This window comes from Dendrobates tinctorius, unplaced genomic scaffold, assembly GCF_039654945.1.
Source record: "Dendrobates tinctorius isolate UK_male_01 unplaced genomic scaffold, ASM3965494v1 ptg000251l, whole genome shotgun sequence".
In the NCBI taxonomy this organism is placed as follows: Eukaryota; Metazoa; Chordata; class Amphibia; order Anura; family Dendrobatidae; genus Dendrobates; species Dendrobates tinctorius.
Genome location: NW_027361918.1, coordinates 12,885,848 through 12,912,585, shown reverse-complemented (window position 1 = coordinate 12,912,585; position 26,738 = coordinate 12,885,848). Strand labels below are relative to the sequence as shown.

Genomic DNA, 26,738 nt, shown 5'->3' with positions numbered 1-26,738 from the left:
CATGCGCGGTAAAAAGAGTACAAACGCATGTGTATGCGCACATAAGCGCATCCCATGCAAAGTATAGGAGAAAAAAAATGCATGCGCTATTTAGCGCTAAAATACCGCGGAAAAAAAACACAAATGTGAAACCAGCCTATCAGCGTGTATCTGCCCAGTTTCGAACTGGGGACCTTTCGCGTGTTAGGCAAACGTGATAACCACTACACTACAGAATCGAGCTGCGGAAGGTTACTGTGGTCATGATGAGCCATCGAGAACAAAGACTCAACGTCAAAAGCTTTAATATCAACACCTAATGTCATGCTTCTATCCTGTTTCTAACTGAGGACCTTTCGCGTGTAAAGCAAACGTGATAACCGCTACACTACAGAAACCAACCGATTCAAACAAACAAAAAATGCTGTGGTCATGGCAAGCAATAAAGAACAAGCACTGAAAGTCAAAAAGATCGTTTTCCAAGAGAAAAAGCTGTGTTTCTACCCAGTTTCGAACTGGGAACCTTTCGCGTGTGAGGCGAAAGTAATAACCGCTACACTACAGAAACCGGATGCAAGCGCTTACTGTGGTGACAAAAAGCAATTGAGATCAAGACCTGAAAGTCAAAAGCTTGGATACCAAAGGGTAACAGCGTGTTTCTGCCCAGTTTCGAACTGGGGACCTTTCGCGTGTTAGGCGAACGTGATAACCACGACACTACAGAAACCGGCTGTGGAAGGTTACTGTGGTCATGACGAGCCATCGAGAACAAAGACTCAACGTCAAAAGCTTTAATATCAACACCTAATGTCATGCTTCTATCCTGTTTCTAACTGGGGACCGTTCGCGTGTGAGGTGAACGTGACAACCACTACACTTCAGAAACTCCATGCAAAGCTAAAGATGTTTAAACATGCTGAAATGAACTTGAAAAAGAAAAAAACAGCCAGCCAAAGTCAAGAGGTCTTCCTCTATGTCTGAAGACAGGACAAAGTGCATTTTGCAACACAGGAACCTTTCATTTGTCAGGCTATTGGAAAAAAGAACAAACAGGGAAACAAAACCATTTTCCACAAAACATTCTCATGCCTTTGTCCAAAAGCCAAAAAGAAAAAGCACCTAGATGCCTGCTTTCGCACCTTGATCCTATCAGGTGTTACTTGAATTAGAATCATAGAGTTGGAAGGGACCTCCTGGGGCATCTGGTCCAACCCCCTGCTCAAAGCAGGATTCGCTAAATCATTCCAGTCAGATATCTGTCCAGCCTCTGTTTGAAGACTTCCAATGAAGGAGAACTCACTACTTCTCGTGTCAGCCTGTTCCACTCATTGATCACTCTAACTGTCAACAAGTTTTTTCTAATATCTAATCTGTGTCTCCTCCCATTCAGTTTCATCCCATTGCTTCTAGTCTTTCCTTGTGCAAATGAGAATAAATTTGATCCTTCTACAATGTGACAGCCCTTTAGATATTTGTATACAGCTATTAAGTCTCCTCTCAGTCTTCTCTTTTGCAAACTAAACATTCCCAAATCCTGCAACCTTTCCTCATAAGACAGGGTTTGCAGACCGGTCACCATTCTGGTCGCTCTTTTCTGAACTTGCTCCAGTTTGTTGATGTCTTTTTTAAAATGTGGTGCCCAAAACTGGACACAATATTCCAGATGAGGTCTGACCAAAGAGGAGTAGAGGGAAATAATGACTTCACGTGATCTAGACTGTATGCTTCTGTTAATACATCCTAGAATTGCATTTGCCTTTTTTGCTGCTGCATCACACTGTTGACTCATATTCAGTCTGTGATCTATTAGTATACCCAAGTCTTTTTCACATGTGCTGTCACTTAGCCCTATTCCTCCCATTCTATATATGCATTTTTCATTTTTATTGCCCAGATGTAGTACTTTGCATTTCTCCCTGTTAAAAACCATTCTGTTAGTTGCTGCCCACTTCTCCAGTTTATTTAAATCTTTTTGAATCCTCTCTCTCTCCTCTCTAGTATTAGCTATCCCTCCTAGCTTTGTGTCATCAGCAAATTTAATCAGTTTACCCTCAATTCCTTCATCTAAATCATTGATAAAGATGTTGAACAATACAGGGCCCAGGACAGAGCCCTGTGGTACCCCACTTGAGACACTCTTCCAACTGGATGTTCAGCCATTTACGACCACTCTTTGGGTCCGATCACTAAGCCAGTTATGAATCCACCTAACAGTTGCCTTGTCCATTCCATACTTAGTCATTTTTTCAATAAGGATTGTATGAGAGACTTTGTCAAATGCTTTGCTGAAGTCAAGATATACTATATCTACAGCATTTCCTTGATCCACCCAATCAGTGATACCATCATAGAAGGAAATTAAATTAGTGTGACATGACTTATTAGTTACAAACCCATGCTGACTCTGTATAATCACTTCATTCTTATCCAGGTATTGACATACATGTTGTTTAATAATTTGTTCAAAGATCTTTCCTGGTATAGAAGTCAGACTCACCAGCCTATAGTTGCCTGGGTCCACCTTCTTCCCCTTTTTGAAGATAGGAACAACATTTGCTCTTCTCCAGTCTTCTGGCACTCTGGGGTGTAATTCATCTGGACCTGGAGACTTGAATTCATTTAGGTTAGCTAAGTGTTTTCTCACTATCTTTCTGTTTATAGATATCCTGGATTCTTCTATTCCTTTAATAGCACAGTGAATAACAGTTGATGTTACATTTCCTTTCTGAGAGAAAACAGATGCAAAATAGGAATTTAAAAGTTCAGCCTTCTCAACATCCTGTCTTACCATTTCATCATTTTCATCCTGTAAAAATCCTATAGCATCTTTGACTTTTCTTTTACTTTTGACATATCCCCAAAATCCTTTATTATTGCTTTTGACATCTCTTGCAAGCCTCAATTCATTTTCAGCTTTAGCTAATCTGATTTGTGCCCTGCAGGTTCTGCAGACAGAATTATATTCTTCTTTAGATATGCCTCCGTCTTTCCATTTTATAAACATTTTTTTCTTCCTTTTTAGCATGTGCTTAAGTTCTGTGTTCATCCATCCTGGTTTCCTTAAATGCTTCCTATTCTTCCCTCTTTTCGGAATTGTTAACAACTGTGCTTTGAGAATTTCATTTTTCAAGATTTCCCATCCTTCCTGGACATTTTTGTCTTTAAGGATATCCAGCCATTGGATCCCTCCAATTCTCTTTCTGAATCCCTTAAAATCTGCCTTTCTGAAATCTAACCTTGACGTCTGAGTCTTCACAGGTCTTCCGCCTCTAGTTATCCAAAATTCTAAAATAGCATGGTCGCTACCTCCTAGGGTCCCAGCCACTTTTACCTCCTCAACCATTTCCTCCCTGTTTATAAGGATTAGATCCAAGGTAGCAGTTCCCCTTGTTTTCTCCCTTACCTTTTGGAAGATAAAGTTGTCAGCAAGAGAGGATAAGAATTTCCTTGACCTGTTAGTTTTGCCTGAGAGAGATTCCCAACAAATGTCTGGATAGTTGAAATCTCCCATGACAACTATGTCATATTTTTTGGAGAACTTGGCCATTTGATGCATAAAGAGTTCATCCATATCTTCAGCTTGCACAGGCGGCCTGTAGTAAATGCCTACAATGGTGTCCTTTCCATTGTACTGTCCTTGTATTCTTACCCAAACAGTTTCCACAGAACTCCCAGTCTCTGAAGCTTCAATCTCTGTGCAGATATACGCGTTTCTAACATACAATGCAACACCCCCTCCTCGTTTATCAAGTCTGTTTCTTGCAAATAAGTTGTATCCTTCTAGTCTTGTATTCCAATCATGTGTATTGTCCCACCAAGTTTCGGTGATTCCAATGACATCATATTTCTTTTCCTGTGTTAGTAGTTCCAATTCTCCTTGTTTGTTGCCCATGCTTTGTGCATTAGTATAGAAACATTTTAGTTTGTGATTGGTTTCTCTTTCTCCAATATTTTTATTAATTAGATTCTTTCGTCTTTGTTCTTCCTTTCCACTTCTAATAGCAGAGTTCTCAATAGCATTTGTCAGGTGTATGGCTTTTTCTGGTCTTTTGCTTCCCTTCCCATGTTGTTCTAGTTTAAAGCTCTCCTTACAAGTGTAGCAAGGCGACTTCCAAATACCTGCTTTCCAGTCTTCGTAAGGTGCACCCCATCTCTAGCAAGTAGTCCATCGTATAAGTAGTTCACTCCGTGATCCAGAAATCCAAATCGTTGCTGACGGCACCATCGACGTAGCCAGTTGTTCACCTGCAGAATCTTATTCCACCTCCTTGTTCCATGGCCATCCACTGGGAGGATGGAAGAGAAGACCACCTGCGCTCCCAGTTCTTTCACTTTCTTGCCTAAGTCTTTAAAGTCTCTGCAGATGGTTTCCAGGTCGTTTCTTGTGGTGTCATTTGTTCCCACATGTAGTAGCAGGAATGGATAGTCATCTGTAGGTCTGAAGAGTCCTGATATCCTGTCAGACACATCTTTAATTTTTGCACCTGGAAGACAGCACATTTCTCTTGAAGTTATATCCGGTCTGCAGATAGCGGCCTCTGTTCCTCTCAACAGGGAATCCCCCATGACCACCACTCTCCGTTTCTTCTTCACAACATTTTTCTTTCTCCATCTAGGAGGACTCTGAAGGCGTACAAGGTTGCTGTTTGTTGGCAAAGTCTTATCCTGATGTATTTCGTCATCGTTTTCCTGCGTGAGAGCCTGGTACTGGTTTCTGAGCAGTATGGGTGCTGACTGCCTCCTGATCCTCCTGCTTCTCTGGGTCACATGTCTCCATTCCTCTGTTTATTCAGGTGCACTTCGAATTTCTTCTCTTTCTGTAACATGAAGAGATAATTCTGCCCTGTCCAAGAACTCTTCACCTTCCTTAATGATCTTCAACGTAGCTAACCTCTCTTCGAGATTTTGCAACTTTTCCTCCAACAGGGTCACAAGCTTGCATTTGTGGCAAGAGAAGTTTGGCTTTTCCACTGGTAAATCTGTAAACATGTAGCAAGAAATGCAGCTCACCAAATGGCTCCTGGCCTCTTCCATCTTGAGATTTCTTAAAAATGATGAAAGATGAGCAAAAATTTTTCCGATTTCCTCTTTTCAGCTGCAACGGCCAAAACCCAGTGATCGTTGAGCTCACGGAGACTCTTCACTTATCCCAGAAGGCACTGGGAATATGCAAATGATCTCCTCAAGACTCTTCCCCTGGAACACTTAGACACTGTCAAAAACACACATGCTTGCCAAAAGCAAAAAAGGGTAGAAATAATCACATTGGTAAAAGTAATGCTCATTAAACCAGCAATAGAATATGCTAACTAATGCTAATTAAGCCAACAATATACGTTTGTGATCAAAATAAAGAAAAGACACATGTTTCTGCCCGGGATCAAAACAGGGAACTTTCAGGAGGATGGCAAACAGGACAATCACTACACTACAGTAACCAGACAAGAGCGTTTACTGTGGTCATGGCAAGCATTAAAGATCAAGCACTCATTGTCAAAAGCGCTAGTTTGCAAGAGAAACGCTGTGTTTCTGCCCAGTTTCGAAGTGAGGACCTTCCGCGTGTAAAGCGAACATGATACCCGCTACACTACAGAAACCAACCGATTCTGAAAAACAAAAAGTGCTGTGGTCATGACAAGCAATAAAGAACAAGCACTGAAAGTCAAAAAGATCGTTTTCCAAGAGAAAAGCTGTGTTTCTGCCCAGTTTCGAACTGGGGACCTTTCGCGTGTGAGGTGAACGTGATAACCGCTACACTACAGAAACCAGAAGCAAGTGCTTACTGTGGTGACAACAAGCAATCGAGATCAAGAACTGAAAGACAAAAGCTTGGATACTAAAGGGTAACATCATGTTTCTGCCCAGTTTCGAACTGGGGACCTTTCGCGTGTTAGGCGAACGTGATAACCACTACACTACAGAAACCGGCTGCGGAAGGTTACTGTGGTCATGACGAGCCATCGAGAACAAAGACTCAACGTCAAAAGCTTTAGCATCAACGCCTAATGTCATGCTTCTATCCAGTTTCGAACTGAGGACCTTTTGTGTGTAAAGCAAACGTGATAACCGCTACACTACAGAAACCAACCGATTTAAAAAAAACAAAAAATGCTGTGGTCATGGCAAGCAATAAAGAACAAGCACTGAAAGTCAAAAAGATCGTTTTCCAAGAGAAAAAGCTGTGTTTCTGCCCAGTTTCGAACTGGGGACCTTTCGCGTGTGAGGCGAACGTGAGAACCGCTACACTACAGAAACCAGATGCAAGCGCTTTCTGTGGTGACAACAAGCAATCGAGATCAAGAACTGAAAGTCAAAAGCTTGGATACGAAAGGGTAACAGCGTGTTAGATGCCTGCTTTCGCACCTTGATCCTATCAGGTGTTACTTGAATTAGGAACACTTAGACACTGTTAAAAACACACATGCTTGCCAAAAGCAAAAACGGGTAGAAATAATCACATTGGTAAAAGTAATGCTCATTAAACCAGCAATAGAATATGCTAACTAAGGCTAATTAAGCCAACAATATACGTTTGTGATCAAAATAAAGAAAAGCCACATGTTTCTGCCCGGGATCAAAACAGGGAACTTTCAGGAGGATGGCAAACAGGACAATCACTACACTACAGTAACCAGACAAGAGCGTTTACTGTGGTCATGGCAAGCATTAAAGATCAAGCACTCATTGTCAAAAGCGCTAGTTTGCAAGAGGAACGCTGTGTTTCTGCCCAGTTTCGAACTGAGGACCTTTCGAGTGTAAAGCGAACGTGATAACCGCTACACTACAGAAACCAACCAATTCAAACAAACAAAAAATGCTGTGGTCATGGCAAGCAATAAAGAACAAGCACTGAAAGTCAAAAAGATCATTTTCCAAGAGAAAAAGCAGTGTTTCTGCCCAGTTTTGAACTGGGGACCTTTCGCGTGTGAGGCGAACGTGATAACCGCTACACTACATAAACCTGATGCAAGCATTTACTGTGGTGACAACAAGCAATCAAGATCAAGAACTGAAAGTCAAAAGCTTGGATACCAAAGGGTAACAGCGTGTTTCTGCCCAGTTTCGAACTGGGGACCTTTCACGTGTTAGGCGAACGTGATAACCACTACACTAGAGAAACCGGCTGCTGAAGGTTACTGTGGTCATGACGAGCCATCGAGAACAAAGACTCAACTCAAAAGCTTTAATATCAACGCCAAATGTCATGCTTCTATCCAGTTTCGAACTGGGGACCGTTTGTGTGTGAGGTGAACGTGACAACCACTACACTTCAGAAACTCCATGCAAAGCTAAAGATGTTTAAACATGCTGAAATGAACTTGAAAAAGAAAAAAACAGCCAGCCAAAGTCAAGAGGTCTTCCTCTATGTCTGAAGACAGGACAAAGTGCATTTTGCAACACAGGAACCTTTCATTTGTCAGGCTATTGGAGAAAAAGAACAAACAGGGAAACAAAACCATGCTCCACAAAACATTGTCATGCCTTTGTCCAAAAGCCAAAAAGAAAAAGCACCTAGATGCCTGCTTTCGCACCTTGATCCTATCAGGTGTTACTTGAATTAGGAACACTTAGACACTGTCAAAAACACACGTTTGCCAAAAGCAAAAACGGGTAGAAATAATCACATTGGTAAAAGTAATGCTCATTAAACCAGCAATAGAATATGCTAACTAAGGCTAATTAAGCCAACAATATACGTTTGTGATCAAAATAAAGAAAAGCCACATGTTTCTGCCCGGGATCAAAACAGGGAACTTTCAGGAGGATGGCAAACAGGACAATCACTACACTACAGTAACCAGACAAGAGCGTTTACTGTGGTCATGGTAAGCATTAAAGATGAAGCACTCATTGTCAAAAGCGCTAGTTTGCAAGAGGAACGCTGTGTTTCTGCCCAGTTTCGAACTGAGGACCTTTCGCGTGTAAAGCGAACGTGATAACCGCTACACTACAGAAACCAACCGAGTCAAACAAGCAAAAAATGCTGTGGTCATGGCAAGCAATAAAGAACAAGCACTGAAAGTCAAAAAGATCGTTTTCCAAGAGAAAAAGCTGTGTTTCTGCCCAGTTTCGAACTGGGGACCTTTCGCGTGTGAGGCCAACGTGATATCCGCTACACTACAGAAACCGGATGCAAGCGCTTACTGTGGTGACAGCAAGCAATCGAGATCAAGAACTGAAACTCAAAAGCTTGGATACCAAAGGGTAACAGCGTGTTTCTGCCCAGTTTCGAACTGGGGACCTTTCTCGTATTAGGCTACTTTCACACATCATGTTTTCGGCGTTAGGCGCGATCCGGCGTCGTGCCGGAATGCCGGATCCGGCAAATGTTTTGTAAAACCTGATGTGCCGGATCCGGTTTTCTGCCGGATCCGTCTTGTTCTTGACAGACAAAACCGGATCCGTCTCATCCGGTTCATCCGTTTTTCTATCTGTTTTTCGACGGATTACGATTATCCGGTTTTTAAAATTGACCCTCAAGGCAGAGTACACTGGCAGGATGACAGAGTGTGAAAGATTTTTGCCCTAACCAAACTTGTGTACCTTCTGGACCAACAGTATATACCTTTGCCAACCAAAGTTGGCTATCTTGTCATGGTCTACTATTTTTAGCTTTAAGCCACAGGTGTGTACCTGGTTGTGTTTTATGCAAAGTATTTCACCTTTTAACAAAAGTTGTGTACATTGTTAGGAAATCACCAACAATAAACACAACTTTTTAGGTGAAATAATTTGCTTCAAACACAACCAGGAACACAACTGTGGCAAAAAGCTAAAATTTACCCACAGTTATATACCTAGTTTTGAAAACCATTTCACCTTTTAAATATCCTGTATTTAACCTTTTTCGCCGCAGAAAGAAATGACAGACAACCAGTGTAAAATAATTTAACTTTTATTGAAAAATGTTTTTTTAGTAAACTTTTTTAAAATTTTAATAAACTTGTTTAATAAAACTTTGAAACTATAAAACTGAAACCATAAAACTGGTCATTTTTATTTAAATACACACATTATAAATCTGTGTAGTGTGTGGTGGAAATACTGCTGGAGGGGCTGCGGGACACTTCGACACTGGGAGTGTGGAGAGAGGACTGGGATCGTGGTGGGGAAGGAACAGTTAGAGGTGAAGGTGTGGAAAAAACTACAGAATGGGTGGACATGTGGGAAGCAGAAGAGGTGGTGGGTGGTGGAGTGGAGGGTTGGGCAGGGACTGTAGGAGCAGATGATGTTGATGGCAAGTTGTATGGGGAAGGAGTTTGGTACGGGGCAGGTTGCTGGAAGTGGGGAGATGTCTGGTACGGGGCAGGTTGCTGGAAGTGGGGAGATGTCTGGTACGGGGCAGGTTGCTGGAAGTGGGGAGATGTCTGGTATGGGGCAGGTTGCTGGAAGTGGGGAGATGTCTGGTACTGGGGAGGTTGCTGGTACTGGGGAGTTTGCAGGTACTGGGGAGGTTGCTGGTACTGGGGAGGTTGCTGGTACTGGGGAGGTTGCTGGTACTGGGGAGGTTGCTGGTGCTGGGGAGGTTGCTGGTGCTGGGGAGGTGGATGGTGCTGGGGAGGTGGATGGTATGTAATAGGAGGGGGAGGATGGAAAGTGGCTGGAGGGGGTGTAGATGTAATAGGAGGGGGAGGATGGAAAGTGGCTGGAGGGGGTGTAGATGTAATAGGAGGGGGAGGATGGAAAGTGGCTGGAGGGGGTGCAGGTGGAGGAACTACTGTGGTGGGAGGAGGAGGTTGGGAGGTAACTTGCTGGAGAGCAGCGTGGCATGAATGCATTACATGCATCTGCTGGGCAGTAGAGAGCGTTTCCATGCGCTCCACAACAGACCTGAAAAAGGTGTGGTTTGGCGAAGATCTTGCTTCTGAATGCATGGTTTGCAGAAGTGTCTTCACCTCCAGAATGCTGGAGTTGATCTGCTGATAGCCTGCGGAGATTTGCTCTGACAAGACTTTTAGACAGTTCTGGAAAGATGCATTCAGATGCAAGAACTCTGGCGCATAAGTCTTTTCCTGACCCCTCTGCCGCTGCCGCCCAGTACCCGCAGGTGTACTAGAGGTGGCAGGGGCAGAAGGGTGGGGTAAAGGGAAAGCGATCTCCTCACCAGCAGCTTCATGTAATGTAGGCGGCCACGATGCTCCTGTGCTGGTGGATGGGACAGATGGGTCGAATGTGTGGGAAGGCTGGGAAGGTGCAGATGTACCGGGGCGGTCGAAGTGTCCCTCGGTGCCGGTCTCCTCAGGGATCGCCTCAGAAGGGTCCAATCGTGCAGGCTCCCGAGTGCTGCTCACCGTGCTGTGGAATAAAGAGAAAAAAAAAAAACAATTAAAATACTGACATGGTATGGCCCTGGCTGAAAAAACAAATTTACATCTAACATTTTTTTTCACATGTGGTGTGTAATATTTACCTTCTAGTGACCATTGTTTCCCGGAGGAACGACAGGGCTTCTGCGTACTTGTACTTGCTCCTGTGTCCTCCAGATCCACTCGGGGCCCGCATCTCTTTATTGAACTCCTTCTTGAAACGATCCCTCACAGACCGCCACCGATTCACAATTCTGTTCCCTGAAACGAGAAAGGACAAAGTGGTTAGTATACAACATCAGTGTTTCCCAAACTCCAGTCCTCATGGTCCCCAGGGGTCATGTTTTCAGGATTTCCATAGTAAATAGAAATCCTGAACACATGATCCGTGGGGACCACGAGGACTGGAGTTCGGGAAACACTGGTTTACATCAAGCAACCGGTACTGTATATACTTACGCTCTATAATCTGGGCCCGAACATCGAGGTCCTCCCAGCGGCCCACAAGGAGCGAACAGATTTCCTCCCAGAGTCGTCGGGTAACGATAAGGTCAGCGTGGCGGCGGTCATCCATATTCTAGAGTGGCTCCCTTTCTCTGACGAGATCGATGAGGCGGTCCACATCGAGTCCTCCATCCTCACCGTCAGAGTCGGGAGCACGCTGTGAAGGCTGTTAAAGAAAAAGACAAAAATAACATAATTAGCCTCCACAAAAGAAATGAAATAAAAAGTGCAAAAAAAACAAAGCAAAAATATTTATACTTACACGCTGGTGACCGCCGCGTTGCTGTAGCCGACGACCCTGGGAGGCACTGCGAGGACCTCTTGGCCGAGCACCAGATTGGGAAGACTAGAGAAGAAAACAAAAAATGTTATGTCTTTGGATGTAGGCATTTGTTTGCTGTGTGTGGTCTGCAGAACATTGTTTTCTATGTGTTGTGTGTAGTGTGATGTTGTGTTTCTGCGTTTGATGCAAAAAACTTACCAATTGTGAGCCCACTCCAGGTGTCTGTCCACCCCTTCCTTCTTCTTCTGGGAGCTCCTCTTCATCTTGAGAATCCTGTTTTGAAATAAAAGGCAATGAATAGACATATATTACAGAGATGATGGATTTTGGAAATAAAAACTTACCGTCAAACGCTGACAATGCGAGGGAGGGCTCCCAGAAGATGATGTGCTGTCTTCCTGGTGGCCACACTCCATGCCTGTGGGTGGTGTTCCAGCTGCTGCCATTGCTGCTGCTGCTGCATCTATTGGGCGGCTGTTGAATAAAGAGAAACAAAGGGCCAATGAATATCTTGATATTCAATAGCACTAGTTTGGAGGAATGGGGGATTTGATAATTACCGTCATTCATCTGCTGCTGACCTCCCCTCCTCAGCATGTTCCATTTGCTGCTCCATTTGGGGTGGTGGTGGTACTGATGGTGCTGCAGTGGTCTCCTGCCTTCTCCTGCTGCGCTTGGTTGCTTTCTTGGGTGGCATGTTGGGTGTGGCTGTGGGTCCAACTGTCTTGCTTTTATATATGTCTTGTGGGCAGAGCTACTGAGCATGCTCAGACCAAAAAAACCGGATCCGGCTTTCGCCGGATCAGGCGTATTGCGGCGCTCATAGGCTTTCATTGTGTGAAAAAGCATTAAAGATCAAGCACTCATTGTCAAAAGCGCTAGTTTGCAAGAGGAACGCTGTGTTTCTGCCCAGTTTCAAACTGAGGACCTTCCACGTGTAAAGCAAACGTGATAACCGCTACACTACAGAATCCAACCCATTCAAACAAACAAAAAATGCTGTGGTCATGGCAAGCAATAAAGAACAAGCACTGAAAGTCAAAAAGATCGTTTTCCAAGAGAAAAAGCTGTGTTTCTGCCCAGTTTCAAACTGGGGACCTTTCGCGTGTGAGGCACTACACTACAGAAACCGGATGCAAGTGCTTACTGTGGTGACTACAAGCAATCGAGATCAAGAACTGAAAGTCAAAAGCTTGGATACCGAAGGGTAACAGCATGGTTCTGCCCAGTTTCGAACTGGGGACCATTCGCGTGTTAGGCGAACTTGATAACCACTACACTACAGAAACACCATGCAAAGCTAAAGATGTTTAAACATGCTGAAATGAACTTGAAAAAGAAAAAAACAGCCAGCCAAAGTCAAGAGGTCTTCCTCTATGTCTGAAGACAGGACAAAGTGCATTTTGCAACACAGGAACCTTTCATTTGTCAGGCTATTGGAGAAAAAGAACAAACAGGGAAACAAAACCATGCTCCACAAAACATTCTCATGCCTTTGTCCAAAAGCCAAAAAGAAAAAGCACCTAGATGCCTGCTTTCGCACCTTGATCCTATCAGGTGTTACTTGAATTAGGAACACTTAGACACTGTCAAAAACACACATGCTTGCCAAAAGCAAAAACGGGTAGAAATAATCACATTGGTAAAAGTAATGCTCATTAAACCAGCAATAGAATATGCTAACTAAGGCTAATTAAGCCAACAATATACATTTGTGATCAAAAGAAAGAAAAGCCACATGTTTCTGCCCGGGATCAAAACAGGGAACTTTCAAGAGGATGGCAAACAGGACAATCACTACACTACAGTAACCAGACAAGAGCGTTTACTGTGGTCATGGCAAGCATTAAAGATCAAGCACTCACTGTCAAAAGCGCTAGTTTGCAAGAGAAACGCTGTGTTTCTGCCCAGTTTCGAACTGAGGACCTTTCGCGAGTAAAGCAAACGTGATAACTGCTACACTACAGAAACCAACCGATTCAAAAAAAACAAAAAATGCTGTGGTCATGGCAAGCAATAAAGAACAAGCACTGAAAGTCAAAAAGATCGTTTTCCAAGAGAAAAGCTGTGTTTCTGCCCAGTTTCGAACTGGGGACCTTTCGCGTGTTAAACAAACGTGATAACCGCTACACTACAGAAACCGGCTGCGGAAGGTTACTGTGGTCATGACGAGCCATCGAGAACAAAGACTCAACGTCAAAAGCTTTAGTATCAACGCCTAATGTCATGCTTCTATCTAGTTTCGAACTGGGGATCGTTCGCGTGTGAGGTGAACGTGACAACCACTACACCTCAGAAACTCCATGCAAAACTAAAGATGTTTAAACATGCTGAAATGAACTTGAAAAAGAAAAAAACAGCCAGCCAAAATCAAGAGGTCTTCCTCTATGTCTGAAGACAGGACAAAGTGCATTTTGCAACACAGGAACCTTTCATTTGTCAGGCTATTGGAGAAAAAGAACAAACAGGGAAACAAAACCATGCTCCACAAAACATTCTCATGCCTTTGTCCAAAAGCCAAAAAGAAAAAGCACCTAGATGCCTGCTTTCGCACCTTAATCCTATCAGGTGTTACTTGAATTAGGAACACTTAGACACTGTCAAAAACACACATGCTTGCCAAAAGCAAAAACGGGTAGAAATAATCACATTGGTAAAAGTAATACTCATTAAACCAGCAATAGAATATGCTAACTAAGGCTAATTAAGCCAACAATATACGTTTGTGATCAAAATAAAGAAAAGCCACATATTTCTGCCCGGGATCAAAACAGGGAACTTTCAAGAGGATGGCAAACAGGACAATCACTACACTACAGTAACCAGACAAGAGCGTTTACTGTGGTCATGGCAAGCATTAAAGATCAAGCACTCATTGTCAAAAGCGCTAGTTTGCAAGAGGAACGCTGTGTTTCTGCACAGTTTCGAACTGAGGACCTTTCGCATGTAAAGCGAACGTGATAACCGCTACACTACAGAAACCAACCGATTCAAACAAACAAAAAATGCTGTGGTCATGGCAAGCAATAAAGAACAAGCACTGAAAGTCAAAAAGATCGTTTTCCAAGAGAAAAAGCAGGGTTTCTGCCCAGTTTTGAACTGGGGACCTTTCGCGTGTGAGGCGAACGTGATAACCGCTACACTACAGAAACCGGATGCAAGCGCTTACTGTGGTGACAACAAGCAATCGAGATCAAGAACTGAAAGTCAAAAGCTTGGATACCAAAGGGTGAGGCTGGTTTCACATTTGCGTTTTTTAGTGCTGGAAAAAAACGCATACGTGCGCATGCGATTTTGCGCGCTGGTATGCGCACGTATGCGATTTTCATGCGCTGCGTTTTTTTGGGGTGTGCGTTGGTATTTTCCAGACGCAGCATGTTGCATTTTTTGGCCCTGGAAAAAAGCGCATGCGCACGTATGTGCACGTTTTGCGCTAAAAATGGCCATTATAGCCTATGGATGCGCATACGTGCGCACTGGCATGCGCATGTATGCTTTTTTTTAGCGCTGCGTTTTTTTGGTGGTGTCCACTTGTTGTCCTAGTTATAATCTTCTAAAGTAAAAAAAAAAAAGTCTATATAAAGGAGGTGCCTGCCAAAACTCTGCCACTACTACACTGACAGATTGAAGAGCAGACAGTCAACCAAGAACCCATTATATCAGCGAAGAATGTGAGTATATTACATTATATGAATGTTCTTTTAAATTATGTATGTACTAATGATTTTTATTATTTTTACATGCAGTATGTCTTCAGAATCCGAGTATTCCCCATCGCGGCAGGAATTGGCCCAAGCAGACCGTGAGGTGATTATTTTCGTGCATCTGGTAAGTATATCTGCTGCTTCTCCAAATCTCTTACGTTTTTTTCAACTTTTTTAAGACATCGTCATCATCATCTGCGGACGGGACTAGTGAGGGCGAAGAGCAGGAGCAGCGAAGCCAAGTCCCGGTGGTGATACGGAATGTAAGTATCAAATGATTTGTAATGTTCTTTATTTTTTATCTTCTATTTTTACTCTTTTTTATGTTTCTTTTTTTGTAACTTTTTATTCAATTTAAATTTGATTATTCTAATGAATGTGTTTTGTCTAGGTTCCACAACGGGATGAAGACATCTACCTGGATAATGAGCAGCTCATAAGCCTGGTCCAGGAGCGTTCGCCGTTGTGGGACAGCCGTGACCGGCTGCACAAGGACATTGTGGTGACCCGGCGGCTATGGAATGAGGTGGCCGCAGCGTTGATGGATGGCTGGGACAGCGCCACAGCATCCTCCAAAAAGGCGTTTAGTGAGTATTTCCCTGCTCTGTATTGTGCCGCAGTGACTGTTGTCCTTGACAGCACTGTTGGGTTTCGTGCTAGGCATATTCTAGCAGGAAACCCAACAGTGTCATCGGGGTCTACAGTGACTGCTTTGAGTATTGTATTGCTACATTGTGCCGCAGTGACTGTTGTCCTTGACGGCACTGTTTTTTTTTTTATCAACAGTGGACAAAGTCCGAACACGTTGGCGTTCGATCAAGGACCGCTTCAACAGTGATGTTCGTGCTGAGGGCCAGGTTCGCAGTGGATCTGCGTCAAGGACCAGAACTAGATACCGTCACTATCACGCGTTGCAGTTCCTAAGACCGGTCCTTGCCACGAGATCGTAAGTATTATAAATTTTGGGTTTTTATTTTTATTAATCTGTGTTTTTCTAATCCACAGCTGATGCTTCTTGTAAAGGCATGGTAGTAATGATTTTCCTTTCTTCCACAGCACCTGGAGCAGCACCCTGCAACCTGGCCCTGGAGCGGTCCTTCCTCGGATGTCCTCTGACCCGTCCCAGCCATCCGACAGCCAGGAAGCACCTTGCAGGTCAACCACACACACAGCTGGTGACCAGGAAGCTGGGCCATCAGGTGTTCCCCTGTCCCAGGTCTCTGCCACTGGTTATGCGGGCACTACCCGCCAGCGGCAGAGGGCCTTGGACAGGAATGTCTTGCCCGAGTTTATGCATTTGAGCGAGACATTTAATTCCAGCCTCAAGTCACTGTCCGACAGAGTTGAAAGCGGTTTTGCACTCATGGAACGTGGTTTTAACCACTTTGAACACCGCTTCAATTCTGTAGAACAGCGCCTTGACCGTCTGGAGGCCGACCTCAACAGACCAGCACACCATTTTTTTAGTAAGATTGAAAAGGGCATGGCGGAACACCTTAGTCCTGATCAACAGCTGAATGTGCTGCAGGCCTGCAACAATGCTTTCTTGCAGGCTATGCAGCATAATCGGTACGGTCAGCAGTCAGTGGTGTCCTTTCCACCTGTGCCACCATTGACTCGCTTCACCTCACTACCGACTTGTGCTGCATACCACTGCACGGACACCTCTATTCAAAGCCAGGACACCCACCGTTACACCACCACAAGTCTGAGTGCAGCTGGTCACTTCACCGACACCACCATGGCAAGCGCTGCTCCTGTCTGGAGCACCACCGCCACTCCCATGCATGCGTGGAGCTCAGCCACCACTAGGCAAACATGGAACAGCCCTGCCGCTACAACAACATGTAGTAGCCCTGCCACCACCACTCTGCAAACCTGGACCATCACTGCCGCCACCAGTCCTCCTGCAAGGACGAGCACTGACAACGAAGAGCAGCAGCAGCAGCCACCTCAGCAGCAGCAGCCACCTCAGCAGCAGCCACCTTAGCAGCAGCAGCAGCCACCTCAGCAGCAGCAGCAGCCACCTCAGCAGCAGCAGCAACCACCTCAGCAGCAGCAACCACCTCAGCAGCAGCAGCCACCTCAGCAGCAGCCGCCACCTCAGCAGCAGCCGCCACCTCAGCAGCAGCAGCCGCCACCTCAGCAGCAGCAGCAGCCATACCAGCAGACGGGGGACCTACATTCCATATTTGCCCCTAGTTCAAGGCGAAATCTATCAAGGCGGGCATTGGGCCAAAGTCGGTCCAGGCACACAAGCCTACGGCGACATGCCATTACAACTAATGTACCTGAACAGATTTCCTCTCCTCCAAGTGTTCCTAGTTTAATTCCCTTAACTGGACTACCTTCCCCCACAAGTTTTGTTGCCCCTTCCCCTCAAACACCGTCTTCAACTGCAAGTGTTGCATATTCCCTGCACACCCCCAAATTGAAACCATCTGCCCCCAAACGCCGGAAAAAATAATTTTTTGGTTTATTTTTGTGATAAAAAATAAATTTACATTTGTGGTTCACCATTACTAAGTTTCATTAATGTTGTCTGCGCCGCTAACACACACTGATGGGTAAATACATGTTAAAAACCAACCCAAGGCCTAGTATAGTCATATGTGAAATAACACGGACTAGTATAGTCATACCAAGGCCTAGTGTAATAACTCGAGTTTTACCAACTTGGATCTGGTTTCATGAAAAACAAACTGTTGAAACTTGTCTAAAAAATAAGTTTCTTTCTAGTTTCACCAGTTTGTTTTTTGTGAAACAAGATGCTAGTTGTTAAAAATCGAGTTATTACAGTAGGCCTTGTTATGACTATACTAGGCCGTGGTATTTCACATATGACTATACTAGTAGGCCCAAGGCCTACTATACTCATATTTGAAATACCACGGCCTAGTATAGTCATTCCAAGGCCTAGTGTAATAACTCTAGTTTTACCAACTAGAATCTGGTTTCATGAAAAAAAAACTGTTGAAACTTATAAGTTTCTTTCTAGTTTCACCAGTTTGTTTTTTGTGAAACAAGATGCTAGTTGTTAAAAATCGAGTTATTACAGTAGGCCTTGTTATGACTATACTAGGCCGTGGTATTTCACATATGACTATACTAGTAGGCCCAAGGCCTACTATACTCATATTTGAAATACCACGGCCTAGTATAGTCATTCCAAGGCCTAGTGTAATAACTCTAGTTTTACCAACTAGAATCTGGTTTCATGAAAAAAAAACTGTTGAAACTTATAAGTTTCTTTCTAGTTTCACCAGTTTGTTTTTTGTGAAACAAGATGCTAGTTGTTAAAAATCGAGTTATTACAGTAGGCCTTGGTATGACTATACTAGGCCGTGGTTTTTCACATATGACTATACTAGTAGGCCCAAGGCCTACTATACTCATATTTGAAATACCACGGCCTAGTGTAGTCATTCCAAGGCCTAGTGTAATAACTCTAGTTTTACCAACTAGAATCTGGTTTCATGAAAAACAAACTGTTGAAACTTGTCAAGTTTCACCCGTTTGTTTTCCGTGAAACAAGATCCTAGTTGGCAAAAATCGAGTAGGCCTTGTTATGACTATACTAGGCCGTGGTATTTCACATATGACTATACTAGTAGGCCCAAGGCCTACTATACTCATATTTGAAATACCACGGCCTAGTATAGTCATTCCAAGGCCTAGTGTAATAACTCTAGTTTTACCAACTAGAATCTGGTTTCATGAAAAACAAACTGTTGAAACTTGTCAAGTTTCACCCGTTTGTTTTTCGTGAAACAAGATCCTAGTTGGCAAAAATCGAGTAGGCCTTGTTATGACTATACTAGGCCATGGTATTTCACATATGACTATACTAGTAGGCCCAAGGCCTACTATACTCATATTTGAAATACCATGGCCTAGTATAGTCATTCCAAGGCCTATTGTAATAACTTGTAATGGAGCAGATTACATTCATCCACTCAATGCTGACTTGTATTCCCCATGGACTTTCATTGGGGTTGGGTTTTGAGGGTTGTGTTTTGAGAAAATCACATACTTTGTTTTAAACTAGTTGCACAATTTTCTCTTGAAAAAAAATGGTTTCATGATTCATGGCCTGCAGCTTTGCTCGTTCCAATATATTTCACGCAGACTAGCAATGCTGCATTTTAACTCATATGTGTATTTACCTGCCCAGGTGTGTGAACATAAAAAAATTCAGTTATACATGGGAAGTTTTTTATTTAATTGGAGTTTAAAAAATATAGTGCACTCAGTAATGGTGTCAAATAAGGATTTTTATTACCATAAACAAACAAAAACATTACACCATTTCATCTTGCCAGTGCACCCGTCCTACATCAGAAATAAAGTAGGCCGCAAATTGGTCCCTCATTTGGCCAACTTCAACGGATGACCTGAGAGTGTGCTGAGTGAATTGAGGCAATGGGTTAGGAGCATCATCGTCCAGTTCAAAGGTCGGGTGCTCTTTAGCCATCACAAAGTTATGTAGAACCACACAGGCCTTCACCACCTCATCGACTGTTTCAAGTTTAAGATTAATGGCCGTGCCCAGAATTCGCCATCTGGAAACAAGAATCCCAAAAACACACTCGACAGTTCTTCTGGCCCTGGTCAGCCTGTAATTAAATATTTTTTTGGTGTGGTCCAAGTCCCGGCTGGAGTAGGGTTTCAGTAAGTTTCCGCACATTTGAAAAGCCTCATCGCCAACCATTACAAAGGGCAGTGGCGGAGCTTCGGTGTGAGGAAGAGGCCGTGGCATAGGGAAATTAAATTGGTTGCCATACAACCTCCGGCCCATGTCTGAGTTTTTAAAAGCCTGTGAGTCATTACCACGGCCAAATGCTCCAATGTCCACTGCTACAAACATACATCCGGCATCCGCAATCGCAATGAGTACTATTGAAAAGTACTTTTTGTAATTATAGTACTCAGATCCCGTTCTTTGGGGTTTGATGATCCGTATGTGTTTCCCATCAACAGCTCCCAAACAGTTGGGAAAATTGCATACTGTCCAGAATATGTCAGCAATTTCCATCCACTTTTCAGCGGTGGGCAGGGGCATAAATTCTGGGCAAAGAACATTCCAGAGAGCCCGGCAGGTGTCAGCAACAATTCCAGACAAGGTAGAGATTCCAATACGGTACTGGAAGTGTAGTGAAGATAGGGTTTCTCCAGTCGCCAGGAATCTGTGAACAGACAAAGAAGTAAAATTAATATTTATGTATATTATTTTAAAAAACTATAAAATAAAATATTAGTACATTCACGAAAACTAATTACCCAAGGTTTTGAATACTAAATTTAAAAAAAAAACATCAGACCGCACCCCTTGGTTTTTAAAACATACCGTAATGTCACCAGTAGCCGTTCCTCAGGAGGAATCGCACGACGGAGCTGTGTGTCCTGTCTCCGGATGGATTGTTGGACACGAGCAAGCAAATCCATGAAACTTTCGTGGGACATCCTGATATAATCTGTAAATTTCTCCGGGTTTGCCTGTAGCTCGCTGTAGAGGGTGTGGTATGCCCCACGGCTCTCCTGGAGTTCAACAATCGGATGTATCCACATACGCCGCCGTCTTCGCTGCCTCTCTCTCTTCCTTTGTTCATGGCAAGCAACTGCATACGCCTGAGCCATCGCGATGTCTAAATCCAAGTTGAAGTGAAAACTCTTCCAGCGCAGATCCATGGTCACGAGAAGAATCAAGCAAATGTGAAGAATACTGTAGACAGGGTCTATATATTAACATACCACACCCACAATGCAGTCCCATTGGTCTTGTGTGTTGTTGAATGGTTGTTTTTTCATTTTTGTGGGGTTTTTCCAAAATCTGTAAAAAAACGCTAACGCACAAAAAACGCATACAAATGCGCAAAAACGCTGCGTTTTTTTCCTGCATGCGCATAAAAATGCTTGAAAAAAACGCAGCGTTTGTATGCATTTGTATGCGTTTTTTTAATGCGTTTTTTTGCGGGAAAAACGCGCTGCAAAAAAAAGAAGTGTGAAACTAGCCTTACAGCGTGTTTCTGCCCAGTTTCGAACTGCTGACCTTTCGCGTGTTAGGCAAACGTGATAACCACGACACTACAGAAACCGGCTGGGGAAGGTTACTGTGGTCATGACGAGCCATCGAGAACAAAGACTCAACGTCAAAAGCTTTAATATCAACGCCTACTGTCATGCTTCTATCCAGTTTTGAACTGGGGACCATTCGCGTGTGAGGTGACCGTGACAACCACTACACTTCAGAAACTCCATGCAAAGCTAAAGATGTTTAAACATGATGAAATGAACTTGAAAAAGAAAAAAACAGCCAGCCAAAGTCAAGAGGTCTTCCTCTATGTCTGAAGACAGGACAAAGTGCATTTTGCAACACAGGAACCTTTCATTTGTCAGGCTATTGGAAAAAAGAACAAACAGGGAAACAAAACCATGCTCCACAAAACATTCTCATGCCTTTGTCCAAAAGCCAAAAAGAAAAAGCACCTAGATGCCTGCTTTCGCACCTTGATCCTATCAGGTGTTACTTGAATTAGGAACACTTAGACACTGTCAAAAACACACATGCTTGCCAAAAGCAAAAACGGGTAGAAATAATCACATTGGTAAAAGTAATGCTCATTAAACCAGCAATAGAATATGCTAACTAAGGCTAATTAAGCCAACAATATACGTTTGTGATCAAAATAAAGAAAAGCCACATGTTTCTGCCCGGGATCAAAACAGGGAACTTTCAGGAGGATGGCAAACAGGACAATCACTACACTATAGTAACCAGACAAGAGCGTTTACTGTGGTCATGGCAAGCATTAAAGATCAAGCACTCATTGTCAAAAGCGCAAGTTTGCAAGAGGAACGCTGTGTTTCTGCCCAGTTTCGAACTGAGGACCTTTCACATGTAAAGCTAACGTGCTAACCACTACACTACAGAAACCAACCGATACAAACAAACAAAAAATGCTGTGGTCATGGCAAGCAATAAAGAACAAGCACTGAAAGTCAAAAAGATCGTTTTCCAAGAGAAAAAGGTTTGTTTCTGCCCAGTTTTGAACTGGGGACCTTTCGCTTGTGAGGCGAACGTGATAACCGCTACACTACAGAAACCGGATGCAAGTGCTTACTGTGGTGACAACAAGCAATCGAGATCAAGAACTGAAAGTCAAAAGCTTGGATACCAAAGGGTAACAGCGTGTTTCTGCCCAGTTTCAAACTGGGGACTTTTCGTGTGTTAGGCAAACGTGATAACCACTACACTACAGAAACCGGCTGCGGAAGGTTACTGTAGTCATTACGAGCCATCGAGAACAAAGACTCAATGTCAAAAGCTTTAATATCAATGCCTAACGTCATGCTTGTATCCAGTTTCGAACTGGGGACCGTTCACGTGTGAGGTGAACGTGACAACCACTACACTTTAGAAACTCCATGCAAAGATAAAGATGTTTAAACATGCTGAAATGAACTTGAAAAAGAAAAAAACATCCAGCCAAAGTCAAGAGATCTTCCTCTATGTCTGAAGACAGGACAAAGTGCATTTTGAAACACAGGAACCTTTCATTTGTCAGGATATTGGAGAAAAAGAACAAACAGGGAAACAAAACCATGCTCCACAAAACATTGTCATGCCTTTGTCCAAAAGCCAAAAAGAAAAAGCACCTAAATGCCTGCTTTCGCACCTTGATCCTATCAGGTGTTACTTGAATTAGGAACACTTAGACACTGTCAAAAACACACATGCTTGCCAAAAGCAAAAACGGGTAGAAATAATCACATTGGTAAAAGTAATGCTCATTTAACCAGCAATAGAATATGCTAACTAAGGCTAATTAAGGCTACTTTCACACATCAGGTTTTCGGCGTCAGGCGCGATCTGGCGTCGTGCCGGAATGCCTGATCCGGCAAATGTTTTGTAAAATCTGAAGTACCGGATCCGGTTTTCTGCCGGATCCGTCTTGTTCTTGACAGACAAAACCGGATCCGTCTCATCCGGTTCATCCATTTTTCTATCCGTTTTTTCGCCGGATCCGGTTTTTAAAATTGACCATTGTGGCCTTCCGAACGGGATTGGCTACTGGAAAACTAGATATACTGTAGCATGTTCCTACAGCCCTTCTTTGACAGGTTGTAGAGAAGAAAGTGCAGGTTGGAGAGAAGAGCAAGTTACTGGCGAAGATGGATGTTGTCATTGGAAATATTACCACTAGAAGTTCTGTCACGGTTTCAGGGACAATTTTCCACTATACTTTATGTCACCTCAAGGCAGAGTACACTGGGATGACAGAGTGTGAAAGATTTGTGCCCTAAACTTGTGTACCTTCTGGACCAACAGTATATACCTTTGCCAACCAAAGTTGGCTATCTTGTCATGGTCTTACTATTTTTACCTTTAGGCCACAGGTGTGTACCTGGTTGTGTTTTATGCAAAGTATTTCACCTTTTAACAAAAGTTGTGTACATTGGTAGGAAATCACCAACAATAAACACAACTTTTTAGGTGAAATACTTTGCTTCAAACACAACCAGGAACACAACTGTGGCAAAAAGCTAAAATTTACCCACAGTTATATACCTGGTTTTGAATACCTTTTTACCTTTGAAATACCCTGTATGTAACCTTTTTTTAAAACATAGTTCGCCACAGAAAGAAATGACAGACAACCATTGTGAAACGATAATTTAACTTTTATTTAAATTTTTTTTTTTTTTGTTTTTAAAGTGCAAAAAACTTTTTTAATAAAGGTTTTAAACCCAATGGGCATTTTTATTACAAAAAAAAAACATTACAAATCGGTATACTGTGGGGTGGAAATACTGCTGGAGGGGCTGCGGGACACTTCGACACTGGGTGTGTGGAGAGAGGACTGGGATCGTGGTGGGGAAGGAACAGTTAGAGGTGAAGGTGTGGAAAAAGCTACAGAAAGGGTGGACATGTGGGAGGCAGAAGAGGTGGTGGGCGGTGGAGTGGAGGGTTGGGCAGGGACTGTAGGAGCAGATGATGTTGATGGAAAGTTGTATGGGGAAGGAGTTTGGTACGGGGAAGGAGTTTGGTATGGAGAAGGAGTTTGGTACGGGGCAGGTTGCTGGAAGTGGGGAGATGTCTGGTACTGGTGAGGTTGCTGGTATGTAATAGGAGGGGGAAGATGGAAAGTGGCTGGAGGGGGTGCAGATGTAATAGGAGGGGGAGGATGGAAAGTGGCTGGAGGGGGTGCAGATGTAATAGGAGGGGGAGGATGGAAAGTGGCTGGAGGGGGTGCAGGTGGAGGAACTACAGTGGTGGGAGGTGGAGGTTGGGAGGTAACCTGCTGTAGAGCACCGTGGCACGAATGCATTACATGCATCTGCTGGGTAGGAGATAGTGTTGCCATGCGCTCCACAACAGACCTGAAAAAGGTGTGGTTTGGCGAAGATCTTGCTTCTGAATGCATGGTTTGCAGAAGTGTCTTCACCTCCAGAATGCTGGAGTTGATCTGCTGAAAGCCTGCGGAGATTTGCTCTGACAAGACTTTGAGACAGTTCTGGAAAGATGCATTCAGATGCAAGAACTCTTGCGCATAACTCTTTTCCTGACCCCTCTGCCGCTGCCGCCTAGTAACCGCAGGTGTACTAGAGGTGGCAGGGGCAGAAGGGTGGGGTAAAGGGAAAGCGATCTCCTCACCAGCAGCTTCATGTAATGTAGGCGGCCACGATGCTCCTGTGCTGGTGGATGGGACAGATGGGTTGAATGTGTGGGAAGGCTGGGAAGGTGCAGATGTACCGGGGCGGTCGAAGTGTCCCTCGGTGCCGGTCTCCTCAGGGATCGCCTCAGAAGGGTCCAATCGTGCAGGCTCCCGAGTGCTGCTCACCGTGCTGTGTAATAAAGAGAAAAAAAAACAATTAAAATACTGACATGGTATGGCCCTGGCTGAAAAAAAAAGTTACATCTAACATTTTTTTCACATGTGGTGTGTAATATTTACCTTCTGGTGAGCATTGTTTCCCGGAGGAACGACAGGGCTTCTGCGTACTTGTACTTGCTCCTGCGTCCTCCAGATCCACTCGGGGCCCGCATCTCTTTATTGAACTCCTTCTTGAAACGATCCCTCACAGACCGCCACCGATTCACAATTCTGTTCCCTGAAACGAGAAAGGAGTGGTTAGTATACAACATCAGTGTTTCCCAAACTCCAGTCCTCATGGTCCCCAGGGGTCATGTTTTCAGGATTTCCATAGTAAATAGAAATCCTGAACACATGATCCGTGGGGACCACGAGGACTGGAGTTCGGGAAACACTGGTTTACATCAAGCAACCGGTACTGTATATACTTACGCTCTTTAATCTGGGCCCGAGCTTCGAGGTCCTCCCAGCGGCCCACAAGGAGAGAACAGATTTTCTCCCAGAGTCGTCGGGTAACAATCAGGTCTGCGTGGCGGCGGTCAGCCATATTCCAGAGCGGCTCCCTTTCTCTGACGAGATCGATGAGGCGGTCCACATCAATCCCTCCATCCTCACCGTCAGAGTCGGGAGCACGCTGTGAAGGCTGTTAAAGAAAAAGACAAAAATAACATAATTAGCCTCCACAAAAGAAATGAAATAAAAAGTGCAAAAAAACAAAGCAAAAATATTTATACTTACACGCTGGTGACCGCCGCGTTGCTGTCGCCGACGACCCTGGGAGGCACTGCGAGGACCTCTTGGCCGAGCACCAGATTGGGAAGACTAGAGAAGAAAACAAAAAATGTTATGTGTTTGGATGTAGGCATTTGTTTGCTGTGTGTGGTCTGCAGAACATTGTTTTCTATGTGTTGTGTGTAGTGTGATGTTGTGTTTCTGCGTTTGATGCAAAAAACTTACGAATTGTGAGCCCATTCCAGGTGTCTGTCCACCCCTTCCTTCTTCTTCTGGGAGCTCCTCTTCATCTTGTGCTTCCTGTTTTGAAATAAAAGGCAATGAATAGACATATATTACAGAGATGATGGATTTTGGAAATAAAAACTTACCGTCAAACGCTGACGATGCGAGGGAGGGCTCCCAGAAGAAGATGTGCTGTCCTGTTGATGGCCAGACTCCATGGCTATGGGTATTGCTGCTGCCAGTGATGCCATTTCTGCTGCTGCTGCATCTCTTTGGCGGATGTTGAATAAAGAGAAACAAAGGGCCTATGAATATCTTGATATTCCATGGCCCTAGTTTGGAGGAATGGGGGATTTGATAATTACCATCTCTCATCTGCTTCTGGACTCCCCTCCCGTTGTTCAGCATGCTGCTCCATTTGGGGTGGTGCTGCTGCAGATGTCTGCTGCATTCTCCTGCTCCTGATTCTTGGCTTGGGTGGCATGTTGGGTGTGGCTGAGGGTCCCATTGTCTTGCTTTTATATATCTCCTGTGGGCAGAGCTACTGAGCATGCTCAGACAAAAAAACCGGATCCGGCCGCCGGATCAGGCTTTCGCCGAATCCGGCGCATTGCGGCGCTCATAGGCTTTCATTGTGTGAAAAAGCCGGACGCGTCGGATCCGGCGGGTACGGCTTTTTCGCCGGAGACAAAAAACGTTACAGTAGACGTTTTTTCCAGACGCCGGATCGCGACACATTGCGACACATTGCCGAATCCGGCGAAAACCGGATGAAACGCATGGCCATCCGGCGCGATCCGGCGCAAAGGCAAGTCAATGGGGGGGAAACCGGATCCGGCATTGCATTTCGCCGGATCCGGTTTCTGTCAAAAGCGACGGATCGCGCCTGACGGCGAAAACCTGATGTGTGAAAGAGGCCTAAGCCAACAATATACATTTGTGATCAAAATAAAGAAAAGCCACATGTTTCTGCCCGGGATCAAAACAGGGAACTTTCAGGAGGATGGCAAACAGGACAATCACTACACTACAGTAACCAGACAAGAGCGTTTACTGTGGTCATGGCAAGCATTAAAGATCAAGCACTCAATGTCAAAAGCACTAGTTTGCAAGAGTAACGCTGTGTTTC

General features: G+C 44.1%; 9 non-coding genes across 9 annotated transcripts; all 9 read right to left on the bottom strand.

Annotated features, from left to right (window-relative positions):
* Window positions 1–5,672: 5,672 nt before the first annotated feature.
* Window positions 5,673–5,745, bottom strand: TRNAV-CAC (transfer RNA valine (anticodon CAC)). The gene has a single exon. It is a non-coding gene; the product is annotated as a tRNA-Val (tRNA).
* Window positions 5,746–5,831: 86 nt separating this feature from the next.
* Window positions 5,832–5,904, bottom strand: TRNAV-AAC (transfer RNA valine (anticodon AAC)). Its single transcript has one exon. It is a non-coding gene; the product is annotated as a tRNA-Val (tRNA).
* A 257-nt stretch (window positions 5,905–6,161) lies between these two features.
* On the bottom strand, window positions 6,162–6,234 carry TRNAV-CAC (transfer RNA valine (anticodon CAC)). The gene has a single exon. It is a non-coding gene; the product is annotated as a tRNA-Val (tRNA).
* Window positions 6,235–6,697: 463 nt separating this feature from the next.
* Window positions 6,698–6,770, bottom strand: TRNAV-UAC (transfer RNA valine (anticodon UAC)). The gene has a single exon. It is a non-coding gene; the product is annotated as a tRNA-Val (tRNA).
* Window positions 6,771–7,864: 1,094 nt separating this feature from the next.
* Window positions 7,865–7,937, bottom strand: TRNAV-UAC (transfer RNA valine (anticodon UAC)). Its single transcript has one exon. It is a non-coding gene; the product is annotated as a tRNA-Val (tRNA).
* A 97-nt stretch (window positions 7,938–8,034) lies between these two features.
* On the bottom strand, window positions 8,035–8,107 carry TRNAV-CAC (transfer RNA valine (anticodon CAC)). The gene has a single exon. It is a non-coding gene; the product is annotated as a tRNA-Val (tRNA).
* Window positions 8,108–13,982: 5,875 nt separating this feature from the next.
* Window positions 13,983–14,055, bottom strand: TRNAV-UAC (transfer RNA valine (anticodon UAC)). The gene has a single exon. It is a non-coding gene; the product is annotated as a tRNA-Val (tRNA).
* A 97-nt stretch (window positions 14,056–14,152) lies between these two features.
* Window positions 14,153–14,225, bottom strand: TRNAV-CAC (transfer RNA valine (anticodon CAC)). The gene has a single exon. It is a non-coding gene; the product is annotated as a tRNA-Val (tRNA).
* Window positions 14,226–21,808: 7,583 nt separating this feature from the next.
* On the bottom strand, window positions 21,809–21,881 carry TRNAV-CAC (transfer RNA valine (anticodon CAC)). Its single transcript has one exon. It is a non-coding gene; the product is annotated as a tRNA-Val (tRNA).
* Window positions 21,882–26,738: the final 4,857 nt, after the last annotated feature.